We start from the raw sequence: 19,340 nt of genomic DNA on the forward strand, positions 1-19,340 counted from the left end.
GACCTCGTATATATATATATATATATATATATATATATATATATATATATATATATATATATATATATATATATATATATATATATATATATATATACATATACATACACACACACACACACACACACACACACACACACACACACACACACACACAAATAAATATATACAGTATATTCTGGATAATAAGAATATGCGCCTATTTTTAGATTTCGTGGAGCACATATGCGCCTCCATTCAAAAAGCCACGACGTGCTTATCATGGTAAATGTTCTTCGGATTGACTGCTTAGATGTCAGTTTTTGCATCATTGCAATTTTCATTCTCTGTACCTCGGAAACAAATTCCACATACACTTTTTTTCAGTTCTCGACCATGTATTCGTTTAAACTTCGCAACAATTTTGTTTTCCATGTCCAGATAAAAGGCCCTTCAGCTGCTCTCAATCTTCTTCGAACCGTTCGCACTCTGAACAATTATTTCCTCATTCTTCCCCATTCACATCAAAGTCCTCGATTGTTAAGTCCGAATTTATTACACCTCTGGTACTGGTTCTTTCAAGAGTTGTAAAACGCGATAATCTCAATCCTCTTTTCACAAGTGTGTGATCGACGCTTCACTGCTGTGTTCATTTTGATTGTGATGAAAAATGTTGTTTTACGACTCCATCATAAAGGGTCGTAAAACACCGCTTTACGACTTGTTAAAAAACACCCCTTTACTACCCTTATGGTAAAACACCGCTTTACGACTCTTGTTAAAAAACACCCCTTTACTACATTTGTCGTAAACACCGCTCTACGACTTGTTAAAAAACACCCCTTTACTACCCTTACGGTAAAACACCCCTTTACCACTCTTGTTAAAAAACACCCCTTTACTACATTTGTCGTAAACACCGCTCTACGACTTGTTAAAAAACACCCCTTTACTACCCTTACGGTAAAACACCCCTTTACCACTCTTGTTAAAAAACACCCCTTTACTACATTTGTCGTAAACACCGCTCTACGACTTGTTAAAAAACACCCCTTTACTACCCTTACGGTAAAACACCCCTTTACGACTCTTGTTAAAAAAAACACCCCTTTACTACCCTTGTAGTAAAACACCGCTTTACGACGCTTGATGAACAACGTTGTTTTGAACAAACAAATGTTGTAGGTAGCAGTCCCAGAAGTGTAAAAAATTTGGACTTAAATTTATGTACCAATAAAACACGAAATACTGTCTTGTTTGAGTTGATAATATTTTCAGTTTTCAAAGCCTTCTGATGACGATTTTATATGCACTTATGGAGAAATCCAATAGGGAGGCCTTGCACACCTATTCTTCATATGCACTTATATTCAAGCATGTGCTTATTATCCAGATTATATATATATACATATATATATATATATATATATATATATATATATATATATATATATATATATATATATATATATATATATATATACACATACATACATATATACATACATATATATATATATATATATATATATATATATATATACATATATATATATATATATATATACATACATATATACATAAATACATATATATGTACGAGCTGAGGTGCCCGGCAATGCTCGGATAATTTTTACATTATTTCCCCAGTTTATATAAAATATAGTTGAAGACAAAAGGCTTTTTCTTTAGGAAATTGTCGTTCTTGCAATGTTTCTGTTGCTCCAGCTATTGCACATCATTCATGGTCAGCTTCAAGGTGTGATTGTCATTCTTGTGAGCTTTCCTGCTTCCGGGCTTCTTCTTTTTTCGAGCTGCTAATGTAGATCTGCCGAGACCTGCCCGTTTTTTTGGTGGCATGGTATAGTTTTTTGAATTTTTGAAAACTGCAACAAAAAAAAAACATTGCCACATTAACTTCCTGTAACAATCATTATGCAAATGATGGGACCAATTTTCTGGAAAGATGCACCAAAATCTACAATTTGGCCAAATCGAACTGCAGGTACAGTCAAATGCAGTGTTGTTGCAGATCCTGTGGGCTACGCACTTCTTTCTTGGTTGTTCTCGGTCAAATGGTTTTCTTTCTTGCTCCAGGTCAAATGGTTTGCACAGGCAAACAAAGGACAGATTAACAGATAAAGAGACAGGCTTGCTGGCTGACTGACTCTGTGTTCCCATTCTTCATCCCATTTGAGGTTCCCGTGCTAAATTTGGTAGCTCTCGGTCAAACGGTTTGCACTTGCATAAATAGCAGATAAACAGGCAGGTGTGTGTGTGTGTGTGTGTGTGTGTGTGTGTGTGTGTGTGTGTGTGTGTGTGTGTGTGTGTGTGTGTGTGTGTGTGTGTGTGTGTGTGTGTGTGTGTGTAAAAATAAATAAATGCGTGGTACTGGCTTCATGGTTGGGGTGGTGGGCTTGGGATCCTTGGGTCCTGAGTTCAAATCCTGCTTAACCATTGAATTAATACCAGGTGGGGTTGACAGCCTGTCATCCTTCTGAGGTTGGCAAAATGAGTAATGTGCCCAATAACCCAGGAGACTGCTTCAGTAGCACTGACGCTCTGCACAGAGTATGTTCCCAATGGATGGCTATACACACAGTGCCTTTCGAAAGTGTACACCCCTTTTCAAAATATATATATTATATATATATATATATATATATATATATATATATATATATATATATATATATATATATATATACATATATATAGAGCAATTCAGATAATTTATCAATCGACATGAATCCAATTAGTTTAAGCATTTCCCAATCCTGTGATTGTGCTTGCATAAGAGTGGGGAATTATCTTTTAACAAAGCCCAGTCATGATTAAGTCAGAATAACATTTTTCGAGACACTTTTATGCTACTTCAGGCTGTTCAATTTGTAAACAGATGATCTAAAAACAGTAGATTCAGTATGTAAGTTGATTATACAAAAACAGGACTGAGGGGTTATAGTGAGTGTGGAATGAAAATGGGTGGATGGAGAAGGGGGCATCTTGTTCTACCTTATTCTGCTCAAAGAAATAGCTTTTCATTCTACAATATACAATTGCAAATAGGGAAAAAAAAATTGTATATACTGGTTATACTTCTTCATATGTAATCAAATGATGCAGCAGTATATGTCAGAATGAGAATGAAATTAAAGCATTTTTAATTTTTAATTAATGGCACACCATTCTCAGATGACATCACAAAAGCACACAAAGAGGGTCTTATCAGCCATTTTTGGTCCCGTAGGAACGAGGAGTGATTTGACATGAGCACAAGGTAATGGTTTGCGTGTGTGAAGACATCATTCAATGAACAAGACACAAGGGACATTTGAACAAGTAGATATGAAATGCCAGGGTCGTGCGTCTTAAATCTCCGACATGGCAACTGCAGTATCCTAGCAAATAGGGGAAAGTCCAAATATATATAAAAAAAAAAAGTTTTTTAAATGAGCTGTTTGGGGTATTTCGTTTCCCAAACAGGCACTTTAAAAAAACACAAATAGTGGATTTTGCCCACGCATACAATCCTCCTAAAACAGAAAAAAATAACGCTGCTGAAGCATTTCCTGAATGCAATTGCGTGGGAAAAGGAATATAAAGGCATCTCAAAATATCCCGTTGTGGTGTCTTTCGAATACAAGGGAATAAAAGGGGAACAAAGGGAAACAAAATGGTCGTTAGAGATGGCCCAGCTGCATTAAAAATAAAACAACAAAAAAAAAGCGTGTTGTATAATTTTAAGTGGTTTCTAGCCAATTTCAAGGAAAGTTGCAAAGTTTATGGGCATTTGGGGTGGAATAGACAAGCTACACAAAAGCAAATGCACTATCCGACCTTAGAAGCCACAAAGTCTACTCCGAACATGCTTGTGCCAGGGTGCGGATGGCTGTTTACATAGAAGAGATCAATATATAAAGCCAAGTGTACGATTTGTTCATCAGGTCTGTGTTATGGCAGGAATGTCTGACTGTTTGTTTTTAGTTTCAGCAAAACAAGTCTGTTCTGCAGAGAGATGCAGGTTTTCTGGACAAACTTAACATGGTTTTCTAGCAGGTGGAGGTCAGGATTATGAAGGAGTTTGTCAGGTTGAGGGGGCAAGCAGGTTTACTTCGTAGACATTCTTTCACCTTGCTGTAGATGAAGAACTTCTACATCTACCTGCATGTAGAAAAGGACAAGAAGGGTTACATTATATCACGAGGTATATTACAACATATGTACAGTATTTGGTTAAATTTTAAACAATGAGCACATCCCATTAAAATATTCTTCCATGTTATTACCATCTTCAATCAAAATATGAATCATTCAAATTGCGTTCAGTCTTGTCTGTGTCAAGGAAGTCCATCCATGCGGCCCTATGAAGGGTCGTTCGGCTCACAAGGTGTTTCCCATCTGTTCTTTCAGATGTCATTGTTGTTAGTCCCTATAATGTCTGGTCCAGCACATCTCACAGATCCTACCACCACACTTAAACAACGCGCAACTAAACTTGTCACTCTCCTTAGCCAGTTTCCCCATTTGGAGATTCTCAGATACCCATTCTCCAAACCATGTGACGCTGTACATTGACCACACTGACGAAAGGCTTGTGTACAGCTGAAAGCCGATAAGATTATGTTAATTGCCGTGGGAAGCTATGTTTTGAGCATTTGCCCTCAGTTAGAACAAAGGCCAATTTCAAATAATTACCACTGAACCGAAAAGCACTCAGGCTTAAGCTATGATATAACTGATTGAGAATATCACAAAGCTATCAAAAACTATTAGCATATGTTCCAGTAAGGGTCTGAGCCATCTTTAAGGCAGAGGCAAGGTCTAAATGATTATGAAATGGTGCAAAACAATGCTTGGTATGAATTCTCCATAAAATTGTGTCCCATAACTTTTTGGTAAGCTGGGGTACAAAGAGCGTGAGGCTAAACTAGAGTTCAAACAGACCAATAAACAAACTAAAAGGGATTTAATAGACAGGCACTATGAATTAGCAGATTGAATAAGATAACTGGATGATTTTTGATAGGTCAGAAAGCATACTCCATTATCAGGGAACAACCCAAAATAAATGTTCCATTTCAACCCTCAAAACACAGACAAAAGTATTATTCCATATATGTGCAGAATGGTGAAGATGCTGACACTTCCCAGAAAATAAATGCAGTTTAAAATGCTAAATGACCTAAAACACCTTTTCCTTTCTCTAGCTGTCATTGTGTGAAAGGTGGAAGCATGTTGATAAATAGATGACTGACAGAGTTGTAATGAAGAATCAGCAAGTCTAATACTTCTTGGGAAGAAACAGCAATCATAACAAATATTTTCAATTGCAGAGTATCAAGAATTATCGGACAAGTTATTCCATCTCTAATTGGTGAAATATAATACATCCAACTACTCTTTCAGCTGTCTTGCCTGGTTTGGAATTTTGACCAACCTATATCTTGTCACCCTGGTGTTTGCATTTAGGGGATGCAGTAATATGTGCGCCATCCATTGTCCATCGGAAGGAGGTGAAGTCGGATGACCCATCTGCCAAAACGGGTCGTTAGTGAATGCGAAAGATCCCTCAGTATCTTTTGAAAAGAGGAAATGAGTTATTCCCAGCACCCTGAACAAATTACAAATTTCTGCCCTGTTGACTGCTGGGAAAGTAAAAGCAAACTACCCAGCATAACTCTTGCCTAAAGACTGCTTTGGCAGCACCGATGCTCCGTCAAGAGTATGATATATTGATGATGATTATGTAAAGTGGAAGGGTTTGTGGTTGGCTCAACCAGGTGATCCTCTGCACTGTAATCATGTGATTGCAGGTTTATATCCTGATCCTGATGAGTAGATTTGGCAAGACTCTCAGAGTATTCCTCTCCACATGGTTGCTTTACAGCATAACTCTGTTTTGGAGTGTATGGTCACCTTTTTGGAACTCATCCTCAATTTGTTAACATGGACACAGGCTTCAAATGACATTCAAGCCTGGATGTCCAAGTATTTGGACTTGGATGCGCGTAAAGTTTGAAATAGCATGGCAAAACCAAAATTAAAACTTTTTGAAATAAGTCGTATAAAGATTCTGAATAAAATTGTGGAATTTTGATTTGTTTGTTTTTCATAGTAATCTCAAGTTAATAAAGGTGTTTGTACTTGTGCACTGGATGACTGACAGGAGGAGACATTGATGCAATTTTACTTGAATTGTAAAGACCTTACTAGACAATGTAAAAATCACAGAATATGGAACTTGAACCGAAGATCATGAATTGGATCATGAAGATCATGAAGCTCAAATAGGAATGTCAAATGGGTTCATGATCAGAACATGATGAACTTTGTCATTACAAACTAAGAACAAATACTTATGGATGGGTTAATTCCCTCAGAATTAGATAGGTTAATTCCAACAGAATTACGGATGGGTGACTTGGACTACCACCCTCACTCAGAGCGATGCCACACGATACACATTTACATAAGAGAGAATTGTGGTGCCTACATCCCCTGGGCTATACATTTTCTATTTTCACTAAAGCCCTCACACGCACAGCCCAAGTAAAACCACCAGTTTTCAACTCATTCCTTCCAATGGTTGAGGAGTGCATAGAAGTCAAACAAATACAAACAATCACACAGACCAACAAATATATAAGCACACAAACAAACAATCACACAGACAATCACACAAACAAACACACAAACAAACAAGCAGACAAACACATTTGAAGTCAGGTCAGGTTCGATCTGTGACCTGCTACAGGTACCATGTAAACCTGTACTAACCTGTTCCATGGTCGGGTTGTCGGCGACTAAACCGTCTCCCCAACCAGGTTTTCTGGTGAGGAGGGTGTTTGGATATGGACACCCAGCAGGATTAAAAACAAAACCTGTCAAAGGGCGGAGGCGCAACTTGTGAGCCAACGGCCATCCATATCTAGTGCCCAACTGTGTCTGCGGACGTCCTCCTGCAGTTGGGTTACTTTCATCAGGAGGTTGGTGGCAGGATTTGCACTCTGGCCACCGTAAAACCCTTCATTCCGCAAAACGCAAAAATGCAAAAAAATCTGAAAACCCACTCCGTGGGAGTACCTCCTGTGCAGCTTCCCTTCGCAGGGCAGCTCACTGGATGACGGGATTGGGGCAAAGCCTTCGGGACCCCCAATCTTTGATGATAGGAGGGAAACCACAGGGTAACATCCCTGGGTCAGATTGCGGGAGAGTGTGTCGGAGTGGTGCTGAGGTGTCGTCCACCAGACGGCGGTCTCCTTGGGTTAACCTGAGGCGGTCCCTTCGGGTGGGTGCCTGGAATGTCCTATCCCTAAGAGAGGATGAGCACCTGTCTCTGTTATCATCTGAGCTCAAGCGTTTGGACATCGGGATTGCAGCTCTCTCTGAGGTTCGGAGACCGGATTGCGGCGAGATAATGGTGGGTGGTTACACCTACTATTGGTCTGGTCGCTCTGATGGTTACCATACCCAAGGAGTTGCTGTAGCTGTGTCCAATAAGCTGACCCCAATGATAACTGAGGTAACACCGATCAACGAGCGTATTATGAGATTAAGGATTCGTCACTCCTTGGGTGTCATTTCCCTGGTCTCTGTTTATGCTCCGACTGAGGCGAGTGATCTCACAGAGAAGGATGCATTCTACGCCACGCTAGAGTCTGTGGTTGATAGGTGCCCCAGACGAGATACACTTCTAGTCTTGGGGGATTTCAATGCATCGACTGGAACTGATAGGAATGGTTATGAGATGTGTGTTGGTCCCCATGGGTCAGGAACTATGAACCAGAATAGCACTAAGTTCCTTGACTTTGCAAGAAGTCATGGACTTCGGGTGGCTGGTTCATGGTTTCAGCGCCCACAAGCTCATCGCTGGACTTGGTATTCCAACGTTGGTGGAAATCCTCCAGAGGACATCCCGATTCACTGTTGACGCAAAGGAGATTGACCATGTCCTCATTGACGGTCGTTGGAGGATGATCCAGAACTGCAGGGTCTACCGGAGTGCTCAGTTCCTCAATACTGACCACAGGCTTGTTGTAGCAACTCTAAAGCTGCACCTTAAATCCTGGAGAATGGTACCATCCCAGCCTAGGCTGGATGTTGGCAAGCTCAGGGATGAGAGAGTAGCTGAGGAGTTTGCGAACAGGCTGAGTGGACACTTGGGGGGTCTGGGTGCTTTGGGGGGTCCTGAAGAGTTGTGGAGTGCCTTCAAGACCACCGTCCTTGATGTTGCCGGTGGATGTCTTGGAGCTCACCGCAGGGCAAAGAAGAATTTTGTCTCTCAAGGGACACTGGATACCATTGACCAGAGTCGCAGGGCCAGGCTGAATGGCAGAGCTGAGCTGTTCAGGGAGCTGAGGCGTAAAACTGTACGTGCACTGAGGGTGGACAAGGAGGCCTATGTGCAAGGAATCTGTCAGGGGGTAGAGCATCACCTGTGGACAGGTGATTCTCGGCCCGCTTACAGGGGAATTCGCGCATTACGTTCATCCAAGCCCATCCCTCGGAGCACTGCAGTTCGAGCAGAGAGTGGTAGGCTCTTGACAGAGGAGTCTGAAGTGAAGGCCCGCTGGGCCGGTTACTTTGAGCGGTTGTACCAGGCTGATCCCCCAGCTGTCGAGTTGGATGTCAAGGGTGTTACAATCCCTGTTGCTGACCCTCGAATCAACTGTGGTCCACCTTCACGTGTGGAAACACGGGCTGCGGTGAACCAGTTGAAACGGGGCAAAGCTCCAGGGATCTGTGGCATCCATGCCAAACTTCTCAAGGCTGGTGGAATTGCTGCACTCGTGTCGTTGCATGCAGTTTTGTGCCCTGCCTGGAACACAGGCATCATCCCAACTGACTGGAAGAGGGGCCTTGTTGTCCCTCTCTGGAAAAGGAAGGGTGATCGCCAAGACTGCAACAACTACCGAGGGGTGACGCTGCTCTCAGTGCCGGGCAAGGTCTTTGCTCGGATAATTCTTGATAGGGTTCGACACCATCTGCTTGAGCACCAGCATCCAGAGCAGTCAGGCTTTACACCAAAGAGGTCAACGATTGACCGTATCCTTGCCCTTCGTGTCCTCACCGAACGCAGACAAGAGTTTCGGCAGGGGCTGCTTGTAGCCTATGTTGATCTCTGTAAAGTGTTCGATTCAGTGAATCGGGATGTCCTCTGGAGGATTCTTGGTCTTCGTGGGGTGCCACCAAAACTGATCGATCTGATGTCTGAACTCTACTCTGGTACTGAGAGTGCTGTGAAGTGTGGTGGTACCACCTCTGACTTATTTCCAGTTGTTACTGGAGTTCGTCAGGGGTGTGTACTTGCCCCCACACTTTTCAGCACTTGTATGGACTGGATGTTAGGGAGGATGTCGGAGAGATCAAGTTGCGGTGCATCATTTGGGAATGTCAAGATCTCGGACCTTGATTTTGCAGATGATGCAGTCATCTTTGCGGAGACTTTAGACATCCTTTTGGGGGCCCTCGAGGTGCTGAATGAGGAGTCGGAGCCGCTGGGATTACGTGTTTCTTGGGTCAAAACTAAGATCCAGGCTTTCGGTGACATCTTGGATGCTGCTGTCCTGTCTGTGTCTGTTTGTGGTGAGGATGTTGAGGTCGTGGAGAGATTCACTTACCTTGGCAGTGATATTCATGTCTCTGCTGGCTGCGAGTCAGAGGTCAATAGACGTCTGGGTCGGGCCTGGGGAGTCATGGATTCACTGGATCATGGAGTGTGGCGCTGCCGGTACCTGTGCGGGAGGACGAAAGTCCGAGTCTTCAGGTCCTTGGTACTTCCAGTCTTGCTCTATGGATGCGAGACTTGGACTCTGACCAAGGATCTGAGATGGAGACTTAATTCCTTTGGTACCAGGTCTCTTCGGAGAATCCTTGGCTATCGCTGGTCGGATTTTGTGTCCAACGAGCGGTTGCTGAGAGAGACTCGTATGAGATTTGTTACCTGCATAGTCCGTGAACATCAGTTGCGGCTGTATCTACATGTGGCTCGTTTTCCTGACGCTGATCCTGCTCACCAGATTCTCTCAGCGAGGAAGTCTCATGAGTGGAAGAGGCCAGTGGGCCGACCACGTGCCTCGTGGTTGCAGCAGGTTGACCATCATCTCAAGGAGATGGGTATGGGCCTGGTATCTGCCTGGCGGGTGGCCAGACGGAGGCCCCTGGTGTACCGGCGGAAAGTGGACGCAGCGACGCACTGTTCTGGCACATGCTCCAATACCTGACCTGAGACAAACACACAAACAATGACAGACAAACAATTTACTTTTTCAATTTACAGAAAATGTTCATTTCAAAATAATGACCAATTTTTTGTTGCCCAAATAGTTTTTGGGTTTTCTGTCGTTATCTAAACTTACTCTTGGAAATCTAAACAAATGTCACCCCTTTGACTCAAGACCGTTATTTGTGTTTTTCTCTGCTGGAATAGCAAACCCATTAAAACACCAGTAAAAGAGCACTCAGAGAGTGCAGCCCTTCACTAGGAATTGTTTTGTGTGGTATTTGTGTGCTGTTGTGTTACATCTATATATTAATACTGAAGGACCAATTTTGTGCTCCTCCTTGCAGTCGTGTCACCTTTTTCTCGGTACTCTGACCTGGACTGAAAGAAACTTCGTACCTGTAAGAGTGCATCGCACATCGTGGCAATAGTCAACTTCCAAATCTGAAGCAGAATAAACACTTTTCACTTTACATTCGTTTACATGGCGACGTGTGACGTCACCGCTGAGAGGCGTCAGGACGTCATGACATCATCGGTCATTCGCTGACGTCACTACATCTGTCGTCGACAGACGGTTACTGCTGAGAGGTGTAATTCCACTCCTCGAAAATAGCGTCTGCAATGTAAAACCCTCTTCTGCACATGCTGACTACCTCAGAATGTGAATTTGACACAAAAAATGTAACAAGAAACATTATATCTTCTATATATTAATACTGAAGGACCAATTTTGTGCTCCTCCTAGCGGTCGCATCACGTTTTTCTCGGAACTGTGACCTGGACTGAAAGAAACTTCGTACCTGTAAGAGTGTATCGCACATAGTGGCAATAGTCAACTTTCAACTCTGAAGCAGAATAAACACTTTTCGTTGAGACGGGGGCGAGGAGTGAAGGGACGGTGGATGAAGAGACGGGGACAGGGAGTGAAGAGGCAGGGGGCAAGGTAAGCAAATCTTTGGGCAGGGGTAAGCAAATTGAAAGCGGGAGATGGGGGGAAAGGGGGCGGGGGTGTGTGGGCAGGGGCTGGGGTGAATTAGGCGGAGTTGAGTGTGAGGGGGTGGACAGAGGGGTGGGGGCGAGTGGGGCGCGGAATCAATAGATGGGGGGGCGGGGAGTGAAGAGGCGGGGCGGGGCCGGGGTAATTAAACTTTTGGGCGGGGGTAAGCAAATTTAAAGCGGGGGGAATGGGGCATGGGCGGGGGATGAGTAGGCGGGGGCAAGCATACCCTGTCCAGTCCATGTCCCTCGAGTGTGTGTGAGCTGGTGAGGGTGGTTGAATGAACGGAATCCGTCTGTGACAGGGTTTTGGCTAGTAATTAATAATAGACATAAATGTGGTATTGGGAGTTGCATGAATATTATGAATGCATGATGAGCTGGAACTGACGAGGCGGAACCGAAAGTGATGTGGAGTGAGTGGAAGAGGTGAGAGCCACCACATCATTAAACAGTTGAGCCAAAGGACTTACGTGTAGGCTGACTTTACTACACAACCAATTGGCGACGAGGATGGTTCACCTTTGTCTTGCACCACTTGATGCATTCTTACGGAGTCCGGGTGAGCCTTCAATACCTTTCACCTCATGGATGCGCATGTTCGAGAACTTCATGCTGGCGGTAAATGACAATGCACTTTCTGATGCAAGGAAGCGCGCATTGCTTATACACTGCCTAGGAACTGAAGGGCAGTGGTTATTCTACACCCTCCCAGTTGATGGGGACACGTACTCTGCTGCTGTCGGTGCATTAACAACCTTTTTCATGCCAAAGGTGAACGTTGTTTTGGAACGATACAAGTTTCACCAATGAGCACAGATTCACCAACGTGAATCGACTGCTCAGTTCGTTGCTGCTTTACGTGAGATTGCGGTTAATCACGAGTTTAGTGACCTCTCTTATGAAATGATACGAGATCAGCTCATACACGTGAACGGTTGCTTTTGGAACCAGAGCTTACACTGCAGAAAGCCCTCGTAATGGCGGGACAAATCGAATCAGCCATGGCGGAAACAAAAACGATTACATGCGGCACGTCGACGTCCTTTCGGTATGTACATACAATACCAGCACGTTCCAGCGTGGGGCAATACAGACGTGACCCCATCCACTGGGACACATCAAATGAACCTGCAAACCCAAATTTTTCACAAGCTCGACAGGTACACCAAGAGAGTACTTGTTATCGTTGTGGATCTGCAATGCACTTCGCCAATTACCCCAGATGCCCTGCAAAACGTGAATTGCAGGCAGTGTGGCAAAAGTGGACATTTTGTTAAAGTATGTTGCAGTAAAGATCACAAATACCAAGTGTGGGAAGTGACTGTGCCAGATCTGACTGTTTTAAGCATAAACACACAAGTCTCTGAACAAATTAGAGGGAACCTATTTTATGATGTTCGTTTTTGCACATCTGATGGACAGGTATGCGCAGCTAAATTGCTGGTGGACACAGGTTCAGTCGTTTCTATACTCGAGTCTACCTACCTGGAGTATTTCAAGAATGCACTTCTTACAGAACCAAAATTATACTTGGTGACTTACCTAAAAAAAAATGATCACTGTAGTTGGTTGTCTTCAAGTACAGGTTTGACACAAACATATTTCTGTGCCTGCTGATTTCTTAATTGTGCCTTCTGGAACACCTATACTCGGCATGGACCTCTTCACTGCTCTCGGACTGAATATTGTTAATGGATGTGTTACTCCTGCATTGTTGCTAAGTACTTCTGTGCATCAAACATCGGCTTGGCAGATATCTAATCCTAACATCACTGGAACTCGAGGCTATGCAAAAGGATTTGTACACAGAGCGAAGATCAGGCCCAATCTGGTACCAATCCATCAGAAGCTTCGCCGTTTACCTTTTGCTGTCCGAGATGCTGTCTCGCAAGTAGTGAAAACGCTTGAAGAAGCGGGTATCATTGAGAGAAGTGACTCTTCCGAAAGGGTTCCACCTTTGCAACCAGTTCCACTCCCTAATGCTGCTTGGGAAAAGCTTGCCATCGATATAGTGGGACTACTTGATAACGGACAAACGGTCCGTCGCTATGTCATTGCCTCAATTGATGACTTCAACAAATGGCCAAAAGTAGCCTTTACGTCTCAAGTAACATCTGCTGCAGTTATTAAGTTCCTGACTACAGTATTCAGTCGTGAAGGAAATCCGTGGGAACTTATCTCTGACAATGGATGTCAGTTTGCTTCAACTGAGTTTGAAACATTCCTGCAGGAAAGAAACATCAAACACTGCCTTTAGTGCCTATATATTACCCACAAGCCAATGGGAAGATAGAACGATTCAACAGAGTGTTTAAGGACTGTTTTCATCCTGTAAATCTCGAAGGGAAGCCCTGGAATTCATTCGTAGCAGACTTCTTGCAAACGTATCAAGCCACAAGACATGCAACAACTCATCAGACCCCTTGCTGAACTTCTACATGGACGTACATTGCACACCAAGTTGCACATTGGGGATCGTCAAATCGGCATACCTGCTGTAAGACTCGATGATGTGAGATGCTGTGTCCAACATAAACAAGAGAAGTCTAAACAATACACAGACAAGCGTTGGAGAGTGAAACCTTCTACCTTCCAATGTGGTTCTTTCGTGCGAGTTCGGAAACCTGGACTTAACCAGAAAGGACAAAACAAGTTTACCTAACCCCTCAAGATCAGTGAACAGAGAAGTTCTGCTACCTACAGACTCTGTGATGGGAAAGTGTGGAATGCAATTCATCTAGCACCTGCAATTCAGACCTCAAATGGACTCTCTGCTAGAAGTACTACAGGTTCTGAGGACGAAATGGAACACCGTCCGGCCCAACAAATGCCTCCACAAGTTTTAACCCAGGTGTTCGTCATGGGACGAGATATCGTAAAGCACCTGAATGGACCAAGGACTTTGTCGTGTGACATGCTTACTATTTTGTTCATCACCAATTGTTAGTTTCACGAAAAAATGAATATGTGGTATTGGGAGTTACATGAATGTTGATGAATGCATGATGAGCCGGAACTGACGAGGCAGAACCGAGAGTGACGTCAGTGGGGTGTCAAGTGAGTGGAGGAGGTGCGAGCCACCATCAAACGGTTGGGCCAAAGGACTTACGTGTTGGCTGATTTTATAACACAACAATAACAAAAACTGCCACTTTATAATTTGTGGCAGTGACAACCGGGTATCAAGACGTCCCGCTTTGATGCAACCCCGGTTTGATCGGTCACTCCACCCTGACCCATGACGTGTTTTTTTATATTGTTTTTCAATTGAATTTAGAATGGGATTAAAATAAATTAATTTCAAATCAAATGAAAAACAAAATAGGTACAGTCTGCATTGGAGTTATCAGAAGGAACCCGAAGAAGTAAAAAGCAAATATGGAGTCTTCAGAAGGAACCTGGATAGGATTTAGGTTTCAGCTGCTACTCCTCGACCCTCAAACCCATCCAAGCACAACCAAATGAGCCTTATTTAAAAATCTAAAAAAAGAACCCATATTCAAAAAATTAAATTAATCCAGCTGCCAGACCATGCGTCCAATCAGGTTGAAATTTAAAACATACATTCCCCATCACTACAAAATCATAATTGTGAAGTTTTACATCAATTGATAAAGCAGCTCAAGATAAATATATATTTGAAGATTTTCGCCCAATTCAATATGGCTGCTGGACCATGTGACATAAATTATTCGTGAATACACTGGTATCCCCAAGGCTTGGGGAACATTTGTGTGGTTTCCCCTCAATCTGTCCAGCCGTTCCGGAGAAGAAGATTTTTTTTATAGGTTTGAGGGTAAATCCAATATGGCTGCTAAACCATGTGACCTATGACATCATATATGTGAATGTTTTGTTCCTCATGGATAGATGGTCATACACTAAAGTTTTGCCTCGTTCTGTTCAGCCGTATCAGAGAAGAATATTTTTGGTTAAAAAAACACAATAGTCTGGCTGCTGAATCACGTGACCGATGATGTCATCAATTTTTTTTCTGTGGACCAATTTCTCCCAAGATGACCCTCAAAAATTTTACACTGATCAGATGAAGCATTCTACATATGCAATTATGACATCATAACGAAAGCACCTACGACGACATGGAAAAAACCACATACCCCATGAGGAGCACTTGCCATGTCCCAAGTTTCAATTTTTTCCTTGGTGTGGTTTCAGAGATGCAGAGGTCGAAACTTTTTTCCATTTTTCCGACATGGCTACCACACTACGTGACCTATGACGTCATAATTATCATTAAAACATTCTACATGACTCGTCGCCCCTATGGTGAAAATTTTGTCAATCCGACAAGCTGTTGCGGAGTAAAACACAAGTTCTGTGTAGACAAATAAACGGCAGACAAACAAACAAACAAACAAACAAACAAACGGACCCAAATGCAATTACCCTTTCCTCCGGCGAAAGTAAAAATGGCTGGTTTGATAAATAGTATACTTATTTTGCCAACTATAAACACCGACACCCTTGAGGAGCAGTCTGGGTGTGGGGGATAGTGGGGGAGATAGGGCAAATATATTTTGTGCTACAGCTAATAACCCCCATGTATACAGCAGGTAGACAGGTAAACCACTTGCGCTGTGGCATGTGTACAGGAAAAAAAATCATAAGTCGTCTTCTCCTCCCCCCCCACCCTCGCAGGGGCAAGGGGGAGATTTTTTTAGGGGGGGGGCCTCTGACCTGACCCTTGGTACGACCAACACGAATGAAAAATTTGAACATCGGGCCAGCCCTGTTTTTTCCCTGATTTTCAGATGGACATACACACATAAACACTGTCGTGTCCAGTAGGTTAGCCCCTACCTGGACAGATTGCCAAATTATTTCCCTTGAAGGCTAACAGCCAAGATTCTCAGAGATTATGGCGCGAGTGGGAAAAAAACAGCTCGGCTTTTCACCAGGACGGTAGCACACGGGACAGAGCAGACGGAAGCACAGCACAAGGAGGTTTATCTCAAACCCACTACAGATTGACAGACACAATCAACTTCATTAAATTCTGGGTTTAATGAAAATAAATCAAATATTTAGAATGGTAGTAATTCAAAATGGGATAATAATGAAACGTGAGGTCAATTAAATCTAATTTCGAGGTGCCTCCACACAGACTTAAATCCAGACAGGGGGTAGAATAATTTAAAGAAAAATCTCTCCTTTATTTCGGCACTTCTCTTTGGGTCCAGAAAGGACCTTTCTTTGATCTTTTATGAGCTTTGGGGTCGAACCGCGTCGTCCTGCATGGGAAAATGTGCCAAAATGGTGCCTCGCCACTCTCTGGGTGGGCAAACGTACAGGAGGCAACTGGGGGCGGTGACACAATGCCAAGGCTCAAAAACAGCCTTGCACCTTCTTTCGTCAATCACCCTCGCCGATGCCGCTGCTGTGAAAAACGGCGCTGTCTCCTTCCCCGATGGTACAACACGAGGCTTTGAGGCTGGTCTCACATAATCCAGCCTAAAGGCCCGGTCACACCTTGACGTTTTAGCCAGCGATGGCAACGTATTAAAATGTATGTAAAACGCTGGCTGACGTTGAACTTTTGATGTTTTTTTTTAAGAATCGGATGTATTCATAACGAGTTGGTCGTATGCAGAACATATTAGTAACGGAGACAGAACATTTCGTTGTGTTATAGATAACTTATACCAACGAATGCTGAACCTGTTGTCGGCCTACACAACCGATGCCCAACGATAGTCTAACTTAGGCATAGCGCATTGCACGCATCGCCGACGATGTTGTGACGTAGCCTATTAAAAGGCTGACGCACAACGATTCGAATCATAACTGCCGTAGAAATGGAAGTGTCAACATCGCGGTCACACCTTGGCGATCTTGCCAGCGTATGCCGACCTAAGAAAAATGTGTCTAAAACGTTGGGGCACGTCAAATACGGTATGAGTAAGTTTGGTATACGTGAGTACAATGCTAAAGTACGCTATCATACGTCGTAGTAAGTAGAGTACGTCAAGAAATTTTAAACATGTTCAAAATTTTACGACGTACTCGGCGTATGACACACGTTTATGACATACTCGCATGCGATGGGGATAAGTTTTACACACGATATGCGGACGCTTACACACGTCCACAAAGGCTACTTATAAGCTACTCATAAGTCAAAACACGTCGCGGTAATGTCTTTTTTACGCAAAACTTATTTCTAACTTATGTTTGACGTGCTTTGAACCAATTCTTTACGTAGTCCCAACACACATCGACATATGTAGACGTATTCCAATGACGTCTTCCGGTCGACAAAAAGAAAAAAATGAACGTGTTTCTAGGTTACAACTGCCATATAAAGACGTGTTCCCAGCGGTTTTGGGACTTGGTATATAAAAATGGTGTTCATAAAAGGGGAACCCAACAGTGTTTTCGAGTCCTTTTTGAGTCAATGTCCATGTCAGCAGTAACAGTATCAGTATCAGTATTAGTATTAGTATTAGTAGTAGTTTGTTCATGTTGGCAGTAGTAGGTGAGTGTGAGGGGGAGGGTGTGGGTTATGATGGATCCTCCTTGCGTCCGCGTGTCCACGGGTAGGTTCATAGGCTGCCACTGAACGATTTAATGGCTGCATCTCCACTATTGAAAGTAGACGCTTGCGCTCAACAATTGGATTTTTTTTTACACTCAACGACTTTTAAACGGTACCACTCACCTATTTTCATTATTTACAATGAACGATTTAAATTGCTGTCACTCGCCTTTGTTTTTTGACGCTGGGGTTTTGAAATTTGAAGCGTTTCTTCTGAACGTGTTAAAACGCTCAAACTCGACTATTTTAAATAGACGCTGCCGATGGACAATTGGAATCAAAGCCAAGCTAGACATCGAAGTGTGAACATGCTCGTCATACCGAAGAAAAGTGTGAAGAATGCTGCAAATAAGTGTCCTGGCCGTGGCCGTGGACGCTGACGCAAGGACGGTCCATTATACCGACGTTTTTCAGCCTATGAGTAACTTAAAAGTAACGTCTGTCGACGTGTGGTAACGATCGCGTAACATGCCAACAACACGTTAATCATAGGTTAGAAATAAGTTTCGGGTACGCTAACCATTACCTCGACGTGTCTCAACTTATGATTAACTTACAAGTAGCATGTGTTGACGTCTGTCAACGATCACAGACCGTGCATACAACTTGTGGCCAGCGTAGCGGAACGTGTGAGTCATACGCCGGCATACGTCGTGAAATTTCAAACATGAAAAAATTTGAGGACAACCGAAAAGTACAACGTTTAAAGCCAGCGTACAATGACGTATGGCAGTGTTTTTCAGCGTGCTCTCAATGTTATCAAAACTTACCCATAACGTATTCAACGTGTGCCAGCGTTTTAGAAAAAAAATTCAAAAATCGGCATACGTTGGCTAAAACGTCAAGGTGTGACCGGGCCTTAACAGTCAATGGCCAATGTCTTGCTCCATCACGCAAGCCAACTTGCCTCAGCACGAACACAAGAATCATGTCGTCTTCTTCACCATGTCGAGGGAAAGCCAGCCATAATGCCCTTCTCTTTCAACCACCAATCCTGCCTCTCTTGCTTCTGTCCTGCACACTCCTTCTGTTCCAACAATGAACCTCACTCCCTGCCTTCTTGTTGCCCAACTGAGACTCTCTGATTTCTCACTCTCCTCCACTCTGACGTCACGCCCATCAATCATGCATTCTGGGGGCGTGGTTTGTTAGTTGTCATCCCTGGAGGCAGAGCTTTCTGACTGCTTGGACGTGCAGCTCGGTTGTTGTTGTTTTAAGGATGTGATCCATTTTTATCGCCATAGGAATACAACACAAACAAAATACAAAATACACAAATACAAAATACAAATATTGAAATATACAAAATACAAAATACAAAAACATAGGAAAAGGTCACAGGGGGCAATTACATACTGGGAGAAATTATCCTTTAACCCTACTTCATTTAACACAGCACCACCCCCCCCCCCCCCCCCGTGTGGTAGCACGTAACACTTAAGCTCACAGTTTCCATACTTAATTTACATCAAGATGTCTCCTACATGCCCACGGACCAAGCCACTCCATACAATTCTATCTGTCCTATGAAATTCCTCCATCTACCCCACAAACATAACAATACATACACAATACTTA

General features: G+C 43.2%; 1 long non-coding RNA gene across 1 annotated transcript in view; it reads right to left on the minus strand.

Moving 5' to 3' along the window:
- Positions 1 to 3,131: 3,131 nt before the first annotated feature.
- Positions 3,132 to 19,340, minus strand: part of LOC147027083 (uncharacterized) — a 50,929-nt gene continuing 34,720 nt past the window's right edge. Inside the window, exon 4 of the long non-coding RNA XR_015058673.1 lies at positions 3,132 to 4,143. This is a non-coding gene — a long non-coding RNA (uncharacterized LOC147027083). The remainder of the gene's footprint in view (positions 4,144 to 19,340) is intronic.

The sequence above is a fragment of the Eptatretus burgeri genome, chromosome 5 (genome assembly GCF_056783735.1).
Source record: "Eptatretus burgeri isolate ZD-2024b chromosome 5, Ebu_testis_v1, whole genome shotgun sequence".
NCBI classification, from domain to species: Eukaryota; Metazoa; Chordata; class Myxini; order Myxiniformes; family Myxinidae; genus Eptatretus; species Eptatretus burgeri.